The sequence below is a fragment of the Primulina tabacum genome, chromosome 8 (genome assembly GCF_025594145.1).
Source record: "Primulina tabacum isolate GXHZ01 chromosome 8, ASM2559414v2, whole genome shotgun sequence".
NCBI lineage: Eukaryota > Viridiplantae > Streptophyta > Magnoliopsida > Lamiales > Gesneriaceae > Primulina > Primulina tabacum.
This window is the reverse complement of record NC_134557.1, coordinates 35,283,359-35,302,478: the sequence shown is the minus strand read 5'-3', so window position 1 is coordinate 35,302,478 and position 19,120 is coordinate 35,283,359.

The window sequence follows — 19,120 nt, the reverse complement described above, 5'->3', positions numbered from 1 at the left end:
CCAATTATTGAGATCAAATTAAAGTTTAGAAGGGTGAATAAACTTGTGGCACCCCAAATCTCACCACGTAATCATACAACATGTGACGTCATATGCATAAAAAATTTCTTTTCAACGACGTAATAATATAATGCATATACGATAAAATAGTGCAATCATCACACTATCTACATCAGTGCAACAGAAACAGTATAATAAATACATACACACAACTCAAATAAGACAATAAACTATACTGTCTCTATCTACTATCAACTACAGGACTGTTTGACTAGACACATCTAGTCCTTCACCTCTATCATGTCTCACGGCATAATCCTGTAACCTGTCCAACAGAAACAGCCCCCAAAAGGTGAGCATACACAACAATCATCATCGTAATACATAACAGTTATATTAACAACAACATAAGATATAACTGAAATGATAACATAAATACTCCATTTGCCGTTTCTGGACAATCAGCCATCAACAACATCACACTGCAACAATAATATCGACGATACGTCGCACCCCAACTCTGGAGACAGCAATATCGTCGAATGAACAACAACATCGACGATACGTCGCACCCCAACACCGGTGACAGCAATATCGTCGAATGAATAACATCAACGATACGTCGCACCCCAACTCCAGCGACAACAATATCGTTGAACGAACAACATTAACGTGATCTCCCAACAACGACATCCAACAACATCAACAATAATAAACAACAACATATATAATATCAAATCACCCAGTTCCAGTGATTTATCATCGTTTAACGCAATAATATTCATCAATACTAAATAATAACAACATGTGCTCGTACGTCAACACATACCTGATAATCGAGTATATATAAAATCTGGCTATTTCTTTAATCCCGAAGCGTGTGATGTATCTAAATAATACAACAACAATATCAGATTAGGCATGCCTATCGGTTCCACCGGACCAGTTCCTACCGGTTCTGGGTCCGGTGAGTTTGGAACCGGTCCGAACCGGCTATGAACCGGTTCCAAACCGGTTCCGGTTCCAAGTTGAAATACTTGGAACCAATCCAAACCAAAACCGGTTCGGCTTCTAATAAACTGGTTTTGGTTCGGGTCAAACCGGTTCCGAACTCTAATTTATTATATTTTACTATATAATTAAAATTAGTAAAATGTACAATTTTTTATTTAGTATTTTGATTGCAAATAATTGTGATTACATAAAAAAATTTTAACAGAATAACTTAAACATTTATTTTTACAATTGAACATCTAAAATTCATTACGATTTATTAAAATATATTTTGAATATTCTTGATCTTTGTCGGAACTTGAGCTTTGGAATTCGTCGATCGCGCCAGAGGTCCTATTTTTTTTCTGCTGCAAACCAATCTTGTAGGCACGTTAGCATGGAAAGTGTTTCTGGCTTTAAATTAGTTCTTTGGTCACTAATGATCCTTCCACATACTGAAAATGCTGATTCGTAAGCAACACTTGAACTTTGAATGGGTATGAAATCTCTTGCAATTGCAGATAACACTGGATAAAGTTTAGAATTTACTTTCCACCAATCAAGAACATCGAAATTATCCGTAGTCTCAATATATTGACTTAGATAAATTTGGATCTTATTGTAATTGGTTGTTGTCACCGATTTTCCTTTGAACTTTTGTCGTTTCAAACTTTGAAAGAAGTTCAGTGCTCCACTTTTGCTCTTATATGTCGGCATCTCCTCCGGCTGCGCACTCGGTTCATCACATTGTTCACTAGCATACAAATCAAACAATTCTTGGAGAAAATGCATGTTTGATTTCTTTTGGTCGTCAACATTCTTCGCAAGAAATTTAGCATAATATTCAAAAAACACGTCTAATCCTCCTTGATTTTGAGTAGGATCAAGTAATGTTTCTAAACCATGCACAATTGGGATAGTTTCCCAATATTTTAAAAATTTGTTTTCCATATTTGAAACAAAATCATGCATAACAGAATCATCGCGATATTCAATAAATTTATAAAACATATTGAAAAGCAAAGGTAGAAACATGGTTGAAGTAGGGTAGTTAATGCCAGAAAATTTTTCGGTTGCTTCTTTAAAAATTTCTAACAAAGAAACATATTTACTCAAAATATTCCAATCATCGTCAGTTAGCATTAAAGATTGTGTTGTAATATTATTATAATATGGAGTAACTAAATCTTGAAAACGTAATAAAGTATGAAGCAAGTGATATAAAAAATTCCATATAGTTTCAATAGGAAGAGGAAATTTTTTAAATTTAATTCCGATTGATTCGACTAGTGTTTTTCAAGTCACGTACATATCTTCTTTCACGTAATAATTTTCCACATAATTTGAATTTTTCTATTACAGTGGACATTTGCTCATCGCAGGCACATTTAACACATAAATTGATAATATGACACACACATCTAACATGAAGCAAATTACCTTCTAAAATTGGTTTTAGTGAATCTTTAAGATATTTAATTGCAAGAGTATTGGCACTCGCATTATCTAACGTTATCGACATTATTTTATTTTGTATGCCATAAATCTTAACAACATTTAAAACATATCTAGCTATAGTGTATGCGTTGTGAAACGATTCTAAATGATCTAGTGCTAAAATTCTTTTTTGCATTGTCCAAGTTTCGTCAATCCAATGACATGTAACAAAAAGATATGATTCATATTTTAAATTAGTCCAAATATCAGTTGTCAAATTAACTCTACAAGAAATATTTGAAAGATGCGATTTTAGTGTTTCTTTATATTCTTTGTAAATATCAAAACAATATTTCTTAAGTGTGTGCCTAGAAATATTGTGAAAACCAGGTTGAATAGTACTAGTAAATTCAACAAAACCTTCTTGTTCAGCTATTATAAAAGGTTGACAACATTTGGTAACAAACTTTACGATGGCTTTCCGAGAAATTTCTTTTGTAATTGTAAAAGCTTTACCACTAAAAGGATTAATTTGTGTTGTATTGGTTCCCTACCGAATGGTTGTAGCGTATCAGGGTCAAGTTTATATACCTTAACTAAATGTTTTTTCAAAGTATCCGGTACCACCGGAACCACCACCCGTTTTGTAAGAATATCTCGTTTTGCAAATTTTACAAACGGCAAAAGAGTTATTCGTACCTTGTTGTTCAATATCAAAGTGATCTCAAACTTTGCTTCGCTTTGCACGGGCTGTCGTCGTGCTCGTTGACATTGTGTTGCTTGCTCGAGTAGACGATGGCGTCCCTATATCTTTGTTGGGGAGTTCCATGGCTTCTTCATCCTCGTGGCCAGGTTCGACTTCATCAAAGTCGGGGATGTAGCCAAAATGTTCACCAAAGTCGGGAGCGTATTCGCCACCACCACGACGGTTTGAAGATGACGCCATTGAAATTCGAATTATTTATTTGAGTAAATTGCGAAATAATAAATAAATAACAATAAAAATAATACGGATTATAGATAAAATTATAACATAATTATTGAATATATTTGGAGAAATGATAGCAAAGAAATATATTGATTGTAGGGAAATGAGAAGTTGAGAGAAAATTGATATGTGAAATATAAAAAATGACTTGTATTTATAGATGATTTTGAGGGTTAAAAAAATTGCAGTTTGGCCCCCAATTTTGAAAAAAAAAATTGGCACATCATATCATAAAAAAAATTGGCACATCATAAAAAAATTGCAGTTGCAGCCTTTAGGCCAATGGTTGCATTTGCAACCGTTGGCCCAAAGGTCTTTTTTTATTTTTTATTTTTTAAAAATTCGGTTACCAACCGGAACCGGAACAGGTTGAACCGGTTCAGAAAATTCTGAACCGGTTCAACCCACAAATTAACGGATTGTACATGGTTTCGGGTCTTGTTCTCACATACCGGATCCGGTTCCGGCCCGAACCGGTCCGTTAAGCATGCCTATATCATATCATTATCGCCGTATCAACACAATCATAACAGTCTCAATATACAACATCAAATAGCCCAACAACAATTAATTCAACAAAATATAAAACTCGATTATAAATTCGTATTGTTCAACAATTTAATATTCTGGTATATTTAATTCACAATACTACCATCAAATACACCCTAATTAATTAACTTCAAATAATAGGTTATTTTACACCATTCGTCAAATTACGAAAACTTTATATCAACGTGTAGCCTATACTTCGTAGACTCCGAATATATAATTAGAATTAATAACAACTGACAAACAACTCTCCAATCTCAATCCAACGATTAAAAATCCCTAATTATAATAAATTAGGAATAATTCAAAATAAAACCACTATAATCTTCTCTACTTCGTTAAAATCATACACTATTCAACAATCTTCAATTTCATTATGATTTAACAATTTATCAGATTTATTTCAGAAATCGACGAATTTCAAAAATCACCAAAACTATTAAATTTATACCTCAAATCGAAGACCTCGTGTCAACGATCCCAGAACTTTAATCGGTTCGTCGATTGGATAAACCGATAAGTCGCAATATCGAAAAGAAATTTTAAAAATGTATATCCTTTTCCTTCTCCTCTCTGCGAGCTTCTCTATTGCCTTTCGTCACTTGAGTTCGGTGGAATTGAATGGATTCCACCGACTCAACTCATTTTCTTTTTTTATTTTTTTAATATTATATTATATTATAAATAATATAATATAATATAATATATAATATTTAACACACCGGTATATCTCTTTGGACCAGTCAAACGATCAAATTTTTCAAAACTCAAAACATGGAACTTCTACATCTTTGAATTTTCTACGTTATATCCAAATTTCAAATCATTTGGACTTCATATAACCAAAATATGTCATATTTCATTCTTTAAAAATCATTAATTATTTAGTAATCTCACATTACTAAATCAACAACTTGTAATATTTACTTCATGACATTATATTTCTACCCCCCTTAAATGAATTTCGACTCCGAAATTAATCAACAACAGTAATAACATACATAAGTAAAGATACGTCATACCATCAGAATAAGTAGGGGTAGAGCTCCCTCATATGCCGCTCTGTTTCCTAAGTGGCCTCTTCGACACCTCTATGCCCCCACTGAACCTTCACCATCGGTATAAGCTTACTATGAAACATCCGATCAGATCGATCCAAAATACAAACCGGTATCTCAACATAAGACATATCAGGATCTAACTGAACCTCAGAAATATCCAACACATGTGGAGGATCCGGCTCATACTTCCGCAACATCGACACATGAAACACATCATAAATACCAGATAAAGATGGAGGTAGAGCCAATCGATAAGCCAAAGTGCCTATCCACTGCAATATCTCATACGGGCCAACATATCTTGGTGCCAACTTTCCTTTCATACCAAATCGTATTGTGCCACGGAAAGGATAAACTTTCAAAAATACTCGATCGCCATGCTGAAACTCTAAGGGTATTCGTCTTTTTTTGGCATAGGCGGCCTGTCTATCTTGAGCTGCTTTCAATCGTTGCTGCATCAACTTTACTTTATCTTCCATCTTATGAATCATATCAGGACCGGTAACTGCAGATTGATCAACATCATCCCAGTATAACAGAGATCTACAACGTCTCCCATACAATGCCTCAAATGGAGCCATCTGAATACTACTCTGATAACTATTGTTATACACAAACTCCACTAATGGAATAGATGACTGCCAAACAGATTTAAAATCCAGAACATAAGCACGCAACATATCCTCTAGCGTCTGAATAGTACGCTCAGTCTGACCATCTCTCTGTGGATGATAAGTCGTACTCAATCTCAACTCTGTCCCCATCGCAGTCTGCAATCCTTCCCAAAAATGAGAAGTAAATCGAGGATCTCTATCAGAAATAATAGACACTGGAATCCCATGCAACCGTACAATCTCTCGTATATACAACTGTGCCATCGTCAAGTACGTACTACTCATACTATAGGGTATAAAATGTGCAACTTTCGTCAATTGATCAACAATCACCCATATAGCATCAATAGTTCCAGTGCTTCTTGGCAAATGAGTCACAAAATCCATCGATATGTGCTCCCATTTCCAAGTCGGTACTTCTAAACTCCTCAATTCACCTCCTGACCTTCTCCTCTCAGCTTTGATTTGTTGACAATTGAGACATCGACGTACAAAATCAATCACATCACGTTTCATTCCCTTCCACCAAAACTAAGAGCGTAGATCCTTATACATCCTCTTGCCACCAGGGTGGATAGAATATCGACTACAATGTGCACGCCGCAACAGGCCTTGGCGCAACTCAGGTATATCAGGAACTACCCATCTATCATTCATCCTCAAACTGCCATCATCAGCCACTCTAAAACGAGTATCTTGTTTCTGAGAAACTAACTCCTTCCATCGCCGAACTCTCTCATATGTCATCTGTGCATCACGAATACAACCATATATATCAGGTTCAGCTAATAAGGTAGATACCTGGATAGGAGTCGTCGAGATATCAAAATCATGTCCCAAGGAACAACAAGACATCATCATAGCTGATAAATGACTCACATCCTCTGCAGTACAGCTCACTTTACGACTCAATTCATCAGTTGTAAGATTAGTTCGACCAGGATGATATTCAATCTCACAGTCATAATCCTTTAACAGATCTAACCACCGTCTCTGTCTCATATTCAACTCTGTCCGTGTAAACAAAAATCTCAAACTCTTATGATCCGTATAAATCGTAAACGAGGTACCATAAAAATAATGTCGCCATATCTTCAAAGCAAAAATAATGGCTGCCAACTCCAAGTCATGCACATGGTACCTTGTTTCGTGTGGTTTCAGCTGTCTCGAGGCATATGCCACAACATGTCGATCCTACATCAAAACACATCCTAAACCATGTAATGATGCGTCAGTATAAACAACAAACTTCTCGTTTTCTGTAGGAATTGATAGCACCGGTGCAGTCGTCAGTCGGTGCTTCAACTCATGAAAACTCATCTCACATGCTTCAGACCACTGAAATCGCACACCTTTCTGAGTCAACTGTGTCAAAGGTCTAGCAATCTTTGAAAATCCCTCGATAAATCGACGATAATAACCTGCTAAACCCAAGAAACTACGAATCTCTGGTACAGATGTAGGTGCAGACCACTGTAACACGGCTTCGACCTTCGTTGGATCAACAAAAATCTCATCTCTCGATATAACATGACCCAAAAAGACCACTCGATCCAACAAAAACTCACACTTACTGAGTTTGGCATACAACTGTCTATCTCGCAGTACCTGTAATACTGAACGTAAATGACATGCATGCTCAGCCTCATTCCTGGAATATATCAATATATCATCAATAAACACAATAAAAAACCGATCGAGATAAGGCTGAAATACCCTATTCATCAAACTCATAAACACAGCTGGAGCATTCGTCAACCCAAACGGCATAACCAAAAACTCATAATGTCAATATCTGGTCCTGAATGCTGTCTTCTGAATAATCCTCCTCTCTAACTCGTATTTGATGATATCCTGACCTCAAATCAATCTTCGAATACACAGAGGTTCCCTGCAAGTGATCAAACAAATCATCAATATGAGAGAGGGGATATTTATTCTTAATCGTTACCTTATTCAGCTGTCGATAATCAATACAAAGCCGCATCGTTCCATCTTTCTTTCTCACAAATAAGACTGGTGCACCCCAAGGTGATACACTAGGGCTAATGTATCCCTTGTCCAGCAAGTCCTGCAACTGGGCTTTCAACTCTCTCAACTCTGCTGGTGCAATTCTGTAAGGAGTACGAGAAATAGGGGAAGTACCTGGCATTAACTCAATCCCAAACTCTACCTCACGGGCTGGTGGGAAGCCTGGAATCTCCCCAGGAAATACATCGGACAAACTCAGCAACTACATGTATCTCCTCTATTCCCACCTCCTTCTTCTTTTCTGTCACATCTACATCATAAATAAGATAACCCTCATGTCCATGCTCCAATAACCGAGACATCCGGATACAGATACCAACGGAACACGGGGACGAGAACCCTTTCATATAATGTCCAACGCTCTTTCTCATCTGTATAAAAATATACTACCTGCTGATAATAATCAATAGTCGCACAATATCTCCTTAGCATATTAATTCCCACGATACAATCAAAATCAGTCATCTCCAAAATAATCATATCATATCTCAGCTCGTAGCCCTCATAAGAAATAATACATCTGATATCATAGATACAACTGATATATCAACTCCAGAGAGTGTCGAAACAGAAAGAGGCATAGACAATGGAGACGCGCGCATATGATGCTCAACCACAAACCTCTTCGATATAAAAGTATGTGAGGCACCAGTATCAATAAGAATATAAGCAAGATAATAACATAAATAACACTTACCCGCTATCATCTCCTCTCGTGCCTCCTCTGCCTGCTCTCGTGTCAAAGCATACACCTGTGCCTGAGGCGGACCAGCTCCTTGCATACGTGGCTGTCCTCCAGAAGGTCCTGGTGTAAACTGCTGAGACTGTCGTCCTCCTCTCCATGAGGATCTACCTCTATCACTCCTGGACTCTTGTTGTCCCTCACGACTAGGACACTTCCTCGCTATATGGCCCACACCACCACACTCAAAATAGGTGATCTCGATCTGTGTACACTCTCTCATCAGATGAGATCCCCCACAACGAAAACATCTCACTGCTCTGGACTCCCCTCTCTGTCCCTGAACAGACTGAGAACTGCCCCCACGACTCTCAACACGTCGTGAATCAAATCGACGCTTCCCAGATGATGCTGAAGAAGAAGATGAACCCTTCTGATATTTAAAAGACTGTCCATGTGGTCGCAATGACTCTCTAGTTGGCTCTGATAATCGTCCCTGAGCCCCATACTCCTGCATAACTAACTCAGTCATCTCAGCCCTCGTCACTGCATCCTCAAATGATACCGGGTTGTTTGACTGCACACGATCAAATAACTCTAACTTCAACCATCTCAAGAAATGCCTCATCTTAGCATGAACATTTGTAGCAACATGTGGCACATATTTCAACAATGCAGAATATCGAGTCTCATACTCAGCAACAAACATACTGCCCTGTCTCAAATCCTCGAATTATCTCTCTTTCTTCTGTCTGGCTGCTATAGAAAAATATTTATCAAGAAAACGAGATCAGAACACATCCCATTCAACAGTACGGCCATGTGCTCTCAATTCGGCCTCAGTCGTCTACCACCACAATAGTACATTCCTCGAAAGCTGAAATGTAGCCAATCATAACCAAGCAGACCTAGCACACGGGGCGGTCACAAATATCTGCTATATCCTCTCAATCCACTCCTCTGCTCGCTCACCAGTCTCAGAACTATCAAATATCGGTGGAAGATAACTGCTGAAGTGTGCCAAAGTCAACTCACCAGGCAACAAAGGATGATCTGCAGGTGCCTGTCCCATAGGAGGAGGTGGCAATGGATTCATCTGTCCAAACCCACTGTCAACCTCGTCTGTTTCCTCGTGTGGATGTACCTGTTCTCTAGCTGCCATCACTGAAATCACATTGTTAATCATAATATTTAACAATTACAATCCAGTAATCATCATCACACCTTTCGCACGAAAGCACACACAACTAAAGAACAATCAAACATACCAAGAAGTCATCAAAAACAAATCACATGCACAGACACACGCAGATAATATCGCCATCCAACTCCCTCATCACAAACCCAACTCCTAACCATCCCAGACATCTAACATATGCTCTGCTACCACCAAATGTGGCGCCCCAAACCTCGCCACGTAATCATACAACATGTGACGTCATATGCATAAAAATTTTCTTTTCAACGACGTAATAATATAATGCATATACGACAAAATAGTGCAATCATCACACTATCTACATTAGTGCAACAGAAACAGTATAATAAATACATACACACAACTCAAATAAGACAATAAACTATACTGTCTCTATCTACTATCAACTACATGACTATTTGACTAGACACATCTAGTCCTTCACCCCTATCATGTCTCACGGCATAATCCTGTAACCTGTCCAACAGAAACAGCCCCCAAAATGGGAGCATACACAACAATCATAATCGTAATACATAACAGTTATATTAACAACAACATAAGATATAACTGAAATGATAACATAAATACCCCATTTGCCGTTTCTGGACAATCAGCCATCAACAACATCACACTGCAACAATAATATCGACGATACGTCGCACCCCAACACCGGCGACAGCAATATCGTCGAACGAATAACAACATCGACGATACGTCTCACCCCAACACCGGCGACAGCAATATCGTTGAACGAATAACATCAACGATACGTCGCACCCCAACTCCGGTGAATCGTTGAACGAACAACATTAACGTGATCTCCCAACAACGACATCCAACAACATCAACAATAATAAACAACAACAGATATAATATCAAATCACCCAATTCCAGTGATTTATCATCGTTTAACGCAATAGTATTCATCAATACTAAATAATAACAACATATGCTCGTACGTCAACACGTACCTGATAATCGAGTATATATAAAATCTTGCTATTTCTTTAATCCCGAAGCGTGCGATGTATCTAAATAATTCAACAACAATATCAGATCATTGTCACCGTATCAACACAATCATAACAGTCTCAATATACAACAACAAATAGCCCAACAACAATTAATTTGACAAAATATAAAACTCGATTATAAATTCGTATTGTTCAACAATTTAATATTCTGGTGTATTTAATTCACAATACTACCATCAAATACACCCTAATTAATTAACTTCAAATAATAGGTTATTTTACAACATTAGTCAAATTACGAAAACTTTATATCAACGTGTAGCCTATACTTCATAGACTCCGAATATATAATCAGAATTAATAACAACTGACAAACAACTCTCCAATCTCAATCCAAAGATTAAAAATCCCTAATTATAATAAATTAGGAATAATTCAAAATAACACCACTATAATATTCTCTACTTCGTTAAAATCATACACTATTCAACAATCTTAAATTTCAGTATGATTTAACAATTTATCAGCTTTATTTCAGAAATCGACGAATTTCAAAAATACCAAAACTATTAAATTTATACCTCAAATCGAAGACCTCGTGTCAACGATCCCAGAACTGAAATCGGTTCGTCGATTGGATAAACCGATAAGTCGCAATATCGAAAAGAAAATTTAAAAATGTATATTCTTTTCCTTCTCCTCTCTGCGAGCTTCTCTGTTGCCTTTCGTCACTTGAATTCGGTGGAATTGAATGAATTCCACCGACTCAACTCATTTTCTTTTTTCTTAATGTAATATAATATATAATATTTAACATTTTAACACCGGTATATCTCTTTGGACCACTCAAATGACCAAATTTTCCAAAACTCAAAACATGGAACTTCTACATTTTTGAGTTTTCTACGTTATATCCAAATTTCAAATCATTTGGACTTCAAATGACCAAAATATGTCATATTTCATTCTTTAAAAATCATTAATTATTTAGTAATATCACATTACTAAATCAACAACTTGTAATATTTACTTCAGGTATTAGAAAACTCTATTTAAATTTTTTTACTTTAAATCCTTATTAACAGTTTTCAGGCTGTCAAGAAGTATTTTTGAACGACTAAACTTGATGGACCACTAAAAAATGTAAGTTCGGAAACGATTCAACGTGACTAGTGATGAACTATATTTGACAGTTTAACAAAAAACGACTTGAAAAAAAAATTTGCAATAATATTAATTGCGTAATGAAATAACACAAGTATTTTTATTGATGTTCGGAGAAAAAACTCATGCATCACCTCTTCTTCCACTTATAAAGGTTTCCACTAAAAGACTTTGATTTTACAATGTCTTGTAACAATCCACTTCAATTAGGATTTATCACTTCCTAACTGAACTCTTAGTGATCACTTTACAACTCTAGATATTTAAGAACCAGTGGTTCACCAGACAATAAATACAAAACTCAATGGTCTGGCTTGACGGTTTGAGTTGGATAGATATCACAAAATGATCATTGGATGATCTGATGTATTCTGATAAACGTATATTAAGTGAATAATAAATTTTTGATCAATTAGAAGTGCACAAAAATCTTGTGATAATGCGGATTGTAAATTGCCTGAATTCCAGGGGATTCTTTGAGTTTGCATCAAGATATTTATAGTTTGGAGGCTTCAATGGTCGAATATGCTTTTCCAATTATTACTTGTACTAATTCTCGACAAACCGGACTTGTCTTTATCAGCATTGTACACTGTAATAAATGCCACTAAATGTCCTCTTTGCTTTATCTTCTTCTATATCTTAGCTTCTAAAAAGTAGTTTGATTTAAGTCACTTTGAGCAACAATCTCACATCTGGAGTTGATAATATTTTGTTGATGAAACTGGTAGTCTCTGAGAGGTTGGAAATAACGTATCTTCATTGATTTGCACAATTCTGATCGGTGGTGGGAGAAAAACGAATTGTATTTAATACAGAGAAGTGACACCCTAACTCTAGCATGCACGTGATGTCACTTAACCATGACAACCTCTTTAATAACATATTGAGAATCATAATGATTCATAAAGGGTAATAGAAATAACTTATATCAAGTATAAGAACATGGGGATGACCGGACATTAATTACAATTCTCCCTCCTTAAAAATTTCACCCCAACATTTGGCTAAATAAATAAATAAATAATGATATCATCGGCGTTATCCAGGTTTCATTTTCCTAGATGGAACTTTATACTGAATTATTTACCACATGACCTTAACAATGTGAATAACCTTATTGTTAAACTTTTATGGTCTAGTATCATGACATAAGCTTTTAAATCCTTAATCGTTAATAGGAAACATATTTTTATGATTACCTCTTAAATTCATAGTATCCACATCCGAATGATATTATTGCGTATTCTGATAAAATTTATCAATCTTACTACCATTAATTGATTAACTCTACATGTAGAAGTTTGGAATACACTCAATGCTATTATTCTCCAATAATTTTAAATCATTAATCAACTTCAACACAAAATATAGTTCCACTGATTCTATTGTAAGTGCAATAACAATGCATCTCAAAATCTGAAATAACTCATTCCTATGATAAATTTTTACCTTCCCCTCAAGTCGTGAGTCTAGGGCTCTAACATATAAAATTTTAATTATTGATTTTCTCTTTCAATCATATGTTTTCTTAAAGATCATGTTAAAATTCTAAAATCTAGAATTGGGATGTCCATACTTTCATAACTATAGTAATCTTCAAACTATAATTCTTTTCTATCTTTCAAATGATAATTTCATTGGTGACTTTATGCTATTAGGACTTTTGTTTTCTTATATAACCAGTACCACCACATAGCTGTTATACATGAACATTTTAAAATGATTTCATAGTTCATGACTTAGTCTTTGAAAAACTTAAAAATATCAATTAAAGATTTATCATTTTAACTAACTTTCATAACAGGAAACTTACAGACTGTGTGGAGAAACTTATCGAGTAATTTTACAGTATGTAAGTGAGCACTTATCTTGAATACCTGGTTCTATGATTACAGAAGAGTTGGGGTTAGTCTCTTCCTTGGTCATGGTGAAAATATGACCATAAACTTTCCCAAATGCTCTGGGATATTCTTTGGCTAAATGTTATGTGCCCTTGCATCTAAAACACCTATTGCAACCTCTCAAACATTCCCACGGGTGTGATTTGCCACACTTGGTATACCGTAGTCTTGCTGCTCCAGTCAATGATACATGTGCTCTTGGGTGTTGTTTTCGTTCAAATCTCTTATCATATTGTTCGTCATTTACCTTCACTTTTTGTGGGGATAGGTTACAACATTCATTCACCACTCATGACGAACTATCCTCTTTCTCATTTACTTTTCGCTTAGGAAGCATGGTCGTACAAGATCTTATTAAAAAAAACACTTTCAAAACATATATATACATTTAAACAATTATTTCATGTCATGAGGAAAATGCAGGAACATACATACCAGGTTTGCCGAAACCTGATGGAGTAGTATGCCTTTTACTGGTCTCGTAGGAATGTTGCCTAGGCACTACCACTTAACGTGCCCTAACTCTATCATCCACATGATGTCATTTAATTGTGGCAACCTCTTTAATAACATATTAAGAATCATAATGAATCATAATAAGGATAATAAAAATTCCACATATCGAATATATGAACATAGGGACAACCGACATTACAAGAGCGGTCAGAATATAGATGATCTGCACTTGGTGATGAATAAAGTATTGGGTGATATCAAATATTTTAGGTGTCAAGGAGTTAGCAATATTAACGCCCAAACAAGAGAGTGATAACAATGAATGCTTATGAAGAGTATGAGTCTCAACGTGAGGGGGATAACAAGGGTGATAATTATAAGACTCCAGAGTAGGAGGACCATGTTGAGGGATATGAAGCAGGTTGTAGGTGAAGAGCCAGTGACTAGGCGTATCATGAGTGCCCAAGTCAAAGAGGAGGAAGACTAATCAAAGGGAGAACTTGTTCTATACTAAGTATTTTGCGAATGAAAAGGTTTGCAATTTATTATAGATGGAGGGAGTTGTATTAATGTGCCTAGTAGTGAGATGGTGGAGAATTTGGTTTACCTACATTGAAACAACCTCAACCATATATGCCACACTTGTTGAATGATTTTGCGGAGGTGAAAGAAAATAATTTTTTTTTCGTTTTTGATTGGGAAGTACGTGGAAGAGGTGTTTTGTGTGATGTCGTGACGATGCGTGCTTGCCATATTTTGTTGGGAAGACATTGAGCAATATGATAGAATAGTGACACATGATTGTTTCAAGTATAAGTACTCGTTTGTTCTATAGAAAGAGCCTATTGTATTACTTAATTTGTCCCCAAAGTATATATTGGAGGAACAATTAAAGAAAAGAAAAAGAGATGAGACCAAAAAATAGAGCGAACAAAAAAGTGAGATGACCTTCGAAAAAAGAGAGATGGTCGAATGAATAAGTTATCGAAAGAGTGAGATGATCGTAGAATAGAAAAAAAAGGTAAAATAAAGAGGCCAAAGAAAAAACATATATGACCCAAAAGAGCGAGTTGAAACAACTTTTGCATACATATGACCCATTTGTGTTAATTCTTTATGAGGAGGTTCTCCTAAACATAAGTGATATAGTCGGATCCCTATCGAGCATGATTGTTTCACTTTTGCAGGAATTTGATGATGTATTTCTGGAAGAGTTACCACAAAGACTACCTACCTTTTAGAGGGGTTTAATACAAAATTGATTTGGTGCCCGAGATTGCGTTGCCGAACCAACCAGCATATAAGAGCAACCAAGAGGAGTCTAGAAAATTTCAACGATAGGTAAATGAGCTTTTAGATAGATGGTATGTGCATGAGTCCATATCACCTTGTGTTGTACCTGTTTTATTAGTTACTAAGAAGGATGGATCATGAGGTATGTGCGTTGATTGCATATCTATCGATAACATAAGCATCAAGTATATGTATCTCATATCTAGGCTAGATGATATGTTAGATGAATTACATGTCTCAAGCATTTTAACAAAAGTGATCTTAAGAGTGCTTATCATCAAATTAGCATTTTTAAAACTAAGTAAGAGTTGTATGAGTGAATGATCATGCATTTTGGCTTAATTAATGCTCCTAACATCTTTATGAGATTGATGAACCATGTTTGCATGCACATATCGGAAAATTTGTTGTGGTAAACTTTGATGATATCCTAGTGTATATCAAAATCTCTGATGAATATGTTGAACATCTGAAACTTGTACTAATAACACTTAGGCCATAAACATTTTTATGTTAATTTAAAGAAGTATGATTTTGGTACAAGTAAACTTGTTTTCCTTAGTTTTGTTGTGAGTTCAAAAGGTATATAAGTTGATAAGTGCTATTCGAGATTAACCAACGCCTACTGTTATTGGTCAAGTTTGAAGCTTTCATTGTCTTGCAAGCTTCTACAAGAGGTTTGTAAAAGATTTTAGCATTCTAGTGGCACCAATGATGGTGGTGATAAAGAAGAATGCCCCATTCTATTGGGGCAAGGAGCAAGAGAAGTCATTTAATAGTATTAAGAAAAAATTTATTAATACTCATTTACTTGTTTTTTCTGACTTTAATAATACCTTTGAAATTGAACATGATGTTTCATGTATAGGTATCCTCTTGATGCAAGAAAGACCACCTGTGATGTACTTTAGTGAGAATCTCAATGGAGCAGCATTGAACTACCCAACATATGACAATGAATTGTATGTGTTGGTAAGGGCTCTTGAGACATGACAACACTACTTTAGGCCTGATGAATTTTGATTCATACGGATCATGAATCTCAAAAGCACATTAAGGGACAACGGGAACAAGAAGCATGTCAAGTGGGTGATGTTCGTAGACATTCTCATACTTGATCAAATATAAATTAGGTGACTGACGCATTATCATGAAGGTACGTACTATTATTCACCTTAGAAACAAAAATCTCGAGGTTTAAGCATGCGAAGGAATTATATGTGACCGATTAGGACTTTAAGAATATATTTGAAACATGTATGCATGATCCACATGATAAATTCTATTTGCATAATGGTTTCTTGTTTAGAGAGGATAGATTGTGCATTCCTAGATCATCAATTCGCGAATTACTTGTTAGGGAGGCACATGCGGGAGGCTTAATGAGACACTTTGGTGTGACTAAGACGTTGAATGCTTTGCATAAACATTTTTATTGATCACATATAAAGCGTGATGTTGAGTGTGTGTGTGAAAAGTACATAACTTATAGACAAGCTAAATCTAGGGGACAACCATATGGACTGTATACTTCACTTCTCGTTCCTAATGAACTTGGGTTGACATTTCTATGGACTTTGTTTTGATATGCTAGAACTAAGATGGAAATGGACTCTATATTTGTTATTGTGGATAAGTTTTCTAATACGACTCATTTTATTGCTTGTTATAAAACCAACAAAGCGGCTAACATCGCATATTTGTTTTTTAGAGAATTCGTTAGGTTGTATGGTTTGCCTAAGACGATTGTGTTTGATCGTGATGTCAAGTTTTTGAGTTATTTCTGGAAAAATTTGTGGGCTGAACTTGACACAAAATTGTTGTTTTCTACCACTTATTATCCTCAAACGGATAGACAAACTGAAGTTGTTAATATGACTTTAGGAACTCTATTGCATGCTATCCTAAAAAAATTTAAAAAATTGGGAAGAATGTTTGTCATTTGTTGAATTTGCTTATAATAGTTACATGCATTCTACTTCAAATTCTTTGTCGTTTGAGATTGTTTATGGTTTTAATCTGTTAACTCCTTTGGATTTAATGTTTTTGCCAATGAGTGAAAGGTTAAACATGGATAATAAGAAAAATGCGAAGTTTGTTCATTGCTTGCATGAGAATGTCAATGCAAATATTGATAAGAAGGACTTGAAATAAACCAAGAAAGTTAATAAGGGGGAAAAAGTGATTTTCGAACCAAGAGATGGGTGTGGTTTTATTTGAGGAAGGAAAGATTTTCAGAGAAGCGACGTTCAAAACTCTTACCAAGGGATGATGGTCCATTCCAAGTGCTAGAGAAGACCAACGACAATGCATACTGATTGGACTTTAAGGTGAGTATAATATAAGTTCAACTTTTAATGTTAATACTCTCTCGTTGTTTGATGTAGGAGATGATCAAGGTTTGAGGACAAATCATTTTCAAGAAGGCGAGGATGATGCGATCATGAAAGATCAAGCTCAAAAAAGAGTATGAGATCCGCGAGAGTTGCTGGAAAGACCTATAATGAGAGGACGAAGCAAGAAGTTTAAAGAAACACTTCAAAGACTCATGGTGATCTACCAAGAAGGGCCTACAAACATGATGTCAAGGTTAGAAGGGTTTGGGGAGCATGGAAACAAAGTTGGAGATTATTGCAATATCATTCAAGTACTAAAGGATCAAGAGTATAGTAGTAACCATGCACACACTCATTCTGAGCATGCACCTGCGAGCGCAACGCACAAAGGTGACACTAGGGCAGTACAGGGCAGGCACCAGCGTGCCTCCTGCCATACAACATGAAAAATCACAGTAGCCCACGTGCACACGCGCGAATCCGGTGAGCACCCACACACATTGACATGCAGAAAAAGATTTATTTCCAATATTATAGTCCAAATTATTTAGGGAACATTAAGATTGTTATCTTTTGGTTTTGTAAACATATATGGACGAAGTTTTGATATTATCATACAAATTATTGGAGTTTATTCGTGTTTTGTTGAGTTTCTATCTCAAAACAAAAAACATTTTGTTTTTGTTTTTAAAAAATCAAAATTATCAAAGATTCAATTTTTGTAGCGTTTATCAATTGTTTTCACACAGATTGTCAAAGACAAGTTATTTGAAACTTCGCCTGATATTCAATTTATAAAGATAAATTATAGCTTGAAATATCAAAAACATAAATTTATTTGAAATAAAATTGATGACATGGTCGATGTCTCCAACTTTATTCTATAATGATGTATATAGAAGTTTTGATGAATTTGAAATTCGGATTCCAACTTATTGCTAGTTGTGGCCGATAGCCTTTTGTGATAAAGTGGTCATATTAAACCACTAGTTAAATAAATAATTATGGGCATTGTTATTGGCATCATAGAGTGTTTTTTAGCGTATTTGAGAACACATTTGCCACTAGGATCTAGTAGGACTCTTTTCTTCGTATTGCTCCATCAATTCCAATAAGCAGAGCCAAGGAGCGGGTGAGTGCGATAATTCTCCCTCAATTTTTAAATTTCATTGACTAGAAGTTTAAAAATAATTTTTTTTTCACTTTCTCTCGTAATATTTTCTCCTGGCCCCCTAAAATTTTTGAATTTTTTTTTTGCCCTCAAGCTCCTTTTAACTGGCTCCATCTCTGATTCTAACATATATTGACCGATAGGCGAGCGAAAGCACGAGTCATCCGAGCTATTATCCCTCCAACCACATCCTAAATGCTTTTACATGCTGCAACACATAACACCTGCAATCGATTCTCATTAACTTTACATTTTTACCCCGCTCT